Below are 7,379 nucleotides of genomic sequence, written 5' to 3'. Positions count from 1 at the left end.
AAGATATACGCTAACGATTCGGAAATAGCAATTAGTTCGGTATGCATTATTGATATGCCGGCATTGATTTTGAATTTCGCGCTCATGTCTATCTGTGGGTCATAGAAAGCCGCACCAGAACCGGCTTCTTCCCTGGAACCATCTGTAAAAATCTTATAACAGGTGGTATACTTCTTGTTTATTAACATACTACATTTATTTTTCAGAGTGACAGCACATACCTGTTTTTTAGAAACATCAATCCCTTCAACATTCTGTCTTATATATTGCGAAAGATCGTAAAAGGTGATCCATTTACTCAAATAATACATAGGTAATTTACTCGCCGACTGGATAGGGTATAGTTCGTAAGATCTAAGTGCACTGGCCCCGTAGCCGAATGGCATTTCTCCGACGCCAAACGAAAGCGATACGCCGCTGGCTCTGTCGCGCCAATACGCAAGCGCGATAGAGATAGATATCTACTAGCGCTTCGTTTCGTGAGCGTTTCGTGAGCGATTGTGCCATTCGGCTAGCCACCCTGACCAGAAGTGGGATTTTCTTTGTGTTCCAGTACCTATGGTTGCACAAATTGTCCAAGTGAGGTCCAAGTCTTTGACAACCTCACTAGTTATTTATATTGTTTTCAAAGGATTGGGCTTTCAGCCAAAATTTTGCCGCTAAATATGCGCCAGTGCACAATGAAATTCTAAGAATAGCAAAACAACAATGCCATATACAGTGGAAAGAACACTACGATGAGCGGTCTTTAGCCAAAGGGATTTGGTATAAAACCTTTCAGCATGAACTTCCTCGCTACCCGTGGTTTGAAAACATGAAAATAAAACGTAATTACATTGTATCACTGCTTCGACTGCGTACTGGACACATACCTACTAATAAATTCAAACATCTTATGAAGTTGTCAGATTCACCTAATTGTACGGATTGCAACATGGTGTAAGATGTTGTACAATGTACTGACGGAATGTGTCCGGAGCGCTGCACAGCGGCGCGGGCGTCTTACGTGTAATGGCAGTAACGTGGGCTGGTGTAACAGTGCCTTGGCCTCACCGTCATCCGATGATGCCAAGGAACTGCTAAGTATTTATTTCTCCTCACTAAATAACGTTCCTGCGAGTGTCTAATTTAAGTGTTATTTACTTGTAACTTTTGTATTACGGGGGTGGCTTAGCAAATTGCTAAAACTCCCAGGTTAAATAAATGAAAAAAAAAAGAGTGAAACTCCTCAAAAAACTGTTTAAGGCACGATCACTAATATTTAAGTTACTCCAAAGAGTAAAGGGCAAGTATAATATGTATTATTTGTATATAAGGTAAATACACAGTGCGCTCCAGCAGCAGAAACTTTCAGTTAGAAGTGTTGGAACCTACATAAATTTGTTGGGCAACCATATTGTGGTCTCCTGTTGTACTTTTGGACTACTTGGTCAAAGACTCCGTTCTCCAGCTTCTCCAGAATTAGCGCCCTGGTGAGATTTCTTAAGCTCTTACTAGAGTCTGTTCGGAAAGTGAAGAGTCGAGAAATGTATGAGGTTCAATACATTCCACGTCTCTTCACTTTCCGAACAGACTCTAGATTGTTCTAAGAATGAGTGTACATACATGTACAGACATAGCTGGGCATTAACTCGTTAATCCGTTAATCGTTAATTAACGAAGTTAACATTTTGGTTAACGGATTAACTTTTAAGTTAACTTTAAAAAATGTTAACGGATTCGTTAACTTCCGTTAAATTTTTTCGAGTCCGTTAATCGTTAATCCAGTTCCGCGCGTGCCGTGTAAAACTTGCTGTGACCGCTACTGTAAAAGGCCGGAGTACTTACGGCGAAACCTAGGATTTTCCCGTAAATTCACAGTCTACAGAGTCCAGACCAATTGGTGCCTTTTGGATCACTTGTTGGAGACCTGCTAAAGTTTATTAGTCCTACTGCACCCATCACTAACTGGGAAATAGAATGTAAATCATCAAGGCGTACACAAATCGCGCAACCGACGCATCAAGCCAGGGTTCGGCGGGCCGCGCTATCTAACAAGTTACCGTGGATCACAACTTCGATTAGAGGTGTCTCAATCCGAGGAACCTACGCACCATGACTACGACCGCATGAATGACCCAATATCTACAGGTCACCAATTTAAAACCTAGGATTTACCGAACCAACGTCGGTGTAAGTCCATAGAGAACATTTATTTTATTAACATTTCGCTTTTACCAATTGGCAGCTGGGATCTTTTAAGAGATTTTGGCGAACTTCGGGCTTTTACAGTAACATATAAACTTACGCACACTACAGTAAAAATATTTTTTTATCACGATTAACGGATTATCGATTAACTTTAACTTCCGTTAAATTTGTTGAAATGTATCGCTTTAACGATTAACGAAGTTAACTTTTATAGTAACGGATTAGCGATTATCGAAGTTAACTATTTGATTAACGATGCCCAGCTATGTGTACAGGGTACCTAGTGGTAACTTGCCAACGTCGCAATCGCTAGCTAGCTCTCCCTATCGCTCCTTTGTATTGACGTGACAGAGCCACACTGCATTTTGATCTCCACATGCGTAGCATCAATATATTCTGTCAAACAAGTTTGTCAGTAAATAAGAACAAAGAAAACTATATGCATCCTTTTCTTTAGGGTGCTAGAGAAAAGGTTACCTATAGTTTTCTTAGTTCTTATTTACTGACAGACTTGGTTGACAGAGTAATATAATTGTTACTTCGGCTAGGCCGGGCCGGCGGGTTTTTATAGGGCTAACAACGCTTATATAACACCCCAGGGTACGTCGCCGAATGGCACAAACGCTCACGAAACGAAACGCTCGTAGATATCTATCGCTTTTGCGTATTGGCGCGACAGAGCGACTACCTTTCGCGGCGTTTCGTTTTCGTTTCGAGTCGCAGAAATGCCATTCGTTTTCGTTGGCTCTGTCGCGCCAATTAGAGATAGATATCGAATCGCAGAAATGCCATTCGGCTACGGCACCTGGAGTTTCTGGTGTCCTTAAGATAACGTATACATACATAATACACCTACATAGTCTAAAAGTACCTTACCTATTATAGATATACTTACCAAAGAAATTCAGGTCAAGACACAAGTAACTGATAATGTTAATACTTATATCTTGTTGTTAAAATACAAGTAACCTAATCAAAACATTTGTAAATACTATTCAAGGGCTCTTGTAACTGAATTGATAAAGAAGAATTAGGTGATTACACATTGTCTTCGCTGATAGTGATATTCATGTACCTATGTACCTGTTCGTCACCTTTATTTAGTAATTACTGTGTTCTATTTAGTTACATTGACTAAAGTAAAAGTACCGAAAACGAATAAACACACGTTACAATAAAGAATCGAGTTCAAATAATTTTTAAGAAAAAAAAACCGCCGCCTTTGGGGTTCTGGTGAAAGCTACTTGCGAATGTTGGATTAAGTATGTGTAGGTATTTTTTAAAACGGCTTAACTTTAATTTAATTATTTACTTTAATTATTTGATGGCAACACAAATGAATATACGTATACCGTTAAGGTTTGAGGAGTTTCCTCAATTCCTCATGAATCCGATTATAAGAAATCGAAGCTTGACAAAATTTGACTTGAAAACTCAATATTCTTAACAAACATAACTAAATAAATGTCACTGTTCTGAACTTAAATGCGTGCTATTCTTATAAAAATACCAAAGTTACTATAAGTGTGCCGTTTAGATTTAAGGAGTTCCGTTCTGTTCTTCATCAGCAGTTCCACTGCACCAAATCACTGTTCTGGACGTAAGTGCATGCTGTTCTTATAAAAATACCAAAGTCACTAAAAGTGTGCCGTTCAGATTTGAGGAGTTCGGTTCTGACCATCATCAGCAGTTCCACTGCACCAAATGTCACTGTTCTGGACGTAAGTGCATGCCGTTCTTATAAAAATATCAAAGTCACTAAACGTGTGCCGTTCATATTTGAGGAGTTCGGTTCTGGCCATCATCAGCAGTTCCACTGCACCAAATGTCACTCTTTTGGACGTAAGTGCATGCTGTTCTTATAAAAATACCAAAGTTACCATAAGCGTGCCGTTCAGATTTGATGAGTTCTGTTCTGACCATCATCAGCAGTTCCACTGCACCAAATGTCACTGTTCCGTACGTAAATGCATGCTGTTCCTTAAAAAACACAAAAATCACCATATGTGTGCCTTTCAGAATTGAGGAGTTCCCTCGATTTCTCCAGGATACCATCATCAGAACTGGGTTCTGAGAAAAATGGGACCAATCTGTATGCATATACATTCGATCAAAAAAAAATATTTCAAAATCCGTCCAGTAACGACGGAGATATCGTGGAACAAACATTTAAAAAAAAAAAAAAAAAATACAGACGAATTGAGAACCACCTTCCTTTGAGATATTTGAGGCGGCGGTGAAAAACATGAGACTTGGAAGCTCCTATTATAGTGAGTATTACATGCTTTGCTTGGAAGTCGGTTAATAACTGGATTCCATGGCTGTTCCATTTACCTGAAGCAGGTTTTTGAGCATACTTAAGTATTGTACTTTGTTGTAGATTTTCTGCTTCAAGCAACACAGCAGGAAAGCCTTGTCAGAAGCCGGTGTTTTTGGAATATCCTCTACGCATCCTCTATGATCCTCTACGTATGATTTGATCAATAGTTATTTGTTTTACAAGGGGGCAAAGTACCTAGTTGTTTAACCGCACGTGCCAATATTGATACCCGAGCAAGGGAAAGATTCCAATATTGAACTCCAGATTCCAATAGTGGAATCTTGAGCGTTGCGAGGGTTTCAAGGCACGAAGGTTAAACAAACGTTGCCACCGAGTGGAACGCAAAATTTTTCACCACACCAACACGACCAAAATACTAACTATAAAGCATCAAATTAAATCAAATACATCAATTTATTTAATATTTATGATTCAAAATCATCATTTATAGGTAAATTCTACCAGCCAGCTTAAGACATCAAGTTAAAATTTGTATGAAATTACTTTGCACTCTTGTGGATAAAATGCACTTTTGCTAACTGTTTTCGAATAGCAAAATAAGCCTTTAACAGTGGTGTGGTGAAAAGAGATTTTACACATATAATAAGTACCTAATTACTGTACTGAAAAGTTTGTAGCTGTCAAAGAGAAATGACCAAAGATATGCCAAAGATAATATTATGTATCTATGAAATAACTTGGTACGTTTGTCAGTTTGATGTAAATCCACTTGTAAATCATATTATAAAATTATGAATAAAATGTAGACAGACAGTAGGTACATTTACACTTTAATTCTCATAAAAATGTGCACAAAATTTTATAATAATCTTTGTATATAAAGTTGCTGAAACATCATACGGTACTTCAGTTCCATGGTCCCTAAACATGTAAGTAAGCAAGCTATGTAGACATTTGAATTTTCCCGTTTGCTAGGTAATTAATTTTCAAAATTAACTAGTTATTATTTGTAATTCATATTCCAACATACGTACAACATATGCACATGTTTTCGTGAGAGCCCGTTGTTGAGGCTAAACTCAACATGAGACTAGATTATAGTCTGTCACATCCTTGTTATTACACTACAATAGACTCGAGTAACAGCGCTGTGTAATATATTGCGTCAGAGTTCAGTAAATGGTCCCACTAAGTTTATTCTAGTTTATAAGAGCCAACATCGGTAGGCTTTTCTAAGGGTAGATGTCGCTATAAATAGGTCGAAGTTTTGGCTTGGTTGAAGTTTTAGCGGCCGTGATTTCGAGTCCCATCTAAGGCAGTAATTTTCCTTTGTAAGTGTTGTCACCATTTATAAGAATAGAATAGAATACTTATTAATCATAAACAAACAAAACAAATAAAACATAGTTAAGTGCCACAAAATGGTCTCATTTTAACATGTTGCTGGTGACTTCCAGCGCTGATCTAAGCAAGTTACCTATTTCTCGTACGTAATATTTACCGCGAAATTATTTTACTTCAGAATGATAAACTATTGATAGACAAACATAGGCTACAGTTATTTTTACTTTATTAATCGTTGAGAACTATTAATAGTTCTTTTTTATGAATTTATAAATACTTAAGGTAGTTTCGCATACATAAGTAGGACGACCGCGCATTGGCAGAATAGAAACTACCTATTGTATTTTATTTTTATCGTTTTTGCAAACAGCGAAATTACAATAAGATTGCTCTGTGGAAATGTTGTTGGAAATAGATTCGCTTTGCTCCACCGCGGTGTGGTGAATCAATGCAATTACACTTTCATGCAATCGTTAATACCGTAAAATGGTGGAGTTGGCTCTTTCGATAAAAGATATATTTTTACGGGAGGCACGTTAATGTTTTGTCCTTTTCTGTACTTATACTAATTATTTTTCGGTCGCATACATTATATGTAGTAAATTTAGGAGGTGACCATGAATATCGCAAATAAATTAAAACTTTATTTTTTAATAAATAAAAAATAAACTAACGCAAATTTCACAGATACCAGTACGAATGGATTAATTATACTCGTTTACCTACTGAATGTGCCGGATCCTGCTACGTCTCCTGAATCAACCTGTATCTTAGGTAGGTACTTGACTATGACTTAAATTGATGAATGATGATTAGATAGAAAGAAGGACATAAGAGGTACCTATCTACCTATATATTTACTTTAAATATAAACGAACAAGTAAGCTTAGAGTGCTTACACCATCGTCAACCGATAAGCAGATAATACATTGAACTATAGCTACTGACTAATATACAATAGATACCATTATGTATTTACAAGACAGCGAATAAATATTTAAATCTACTCAACGAACATATTAGAAGCGTACCTAAATTCTCTGGACTCTCAGAATATCCCAAGCATAAAACATGTTGTTCTCTTTATCACTTCGTCTGCCGGTTAGAATAGAATACAAGAGAAATGAGAGTGAGAGATATATTTCGGGACGCCACGGACATCGACCGACCGTGACCTCTTGCTCATTTCACTGCGAACTGCGCGCTAAATTCTAAACGTTACTTTATTTCTGCTCCCGATAAATAATAATGCCACCGAAGGTTAGTAAATAAGATATGTCAAACAATTGATCCTTTGTTAACAAGATCTTTATCTTTCAGATTCGGATGTGGGTGATTCTCAGGAAAATGGAACGTTTCAACCACTGTTTGTTACCCATTTCAACTCCGATAGCGGCCTGGGTGAGTTGAATGCCCGATGTTTTTGGAAGTTATATTTTAAGTTTAATGTTTCGATCTAAATTCCGATTAAAATTATTTCTTCATTATAGAATGAACATGCTTTGTGTCATAAACGAGCGTTTAAGAAGTTAAGAATGACCTAAGCCTCAATGGGTACGGCTTC

This window comes from Leguminivora glycinivorella, chromosome 8 (assembly GCF_023078275.1).
Source record: "Leguminivora glycinivorella isolate SPB_JAAS2020 chromosome 8, LegGlyc_1.1, whole genome shotgun sequence".
Classification (NCBI taxonomy): Eukaryota; Metazoa; Arthropoda; class Insecta; order Lepidoptera; family Tortricidae; genus Leguminivora; species Leguminivora glycinivorella.
Note: the sequence above shows the minus strand (reverse complement) of the source record.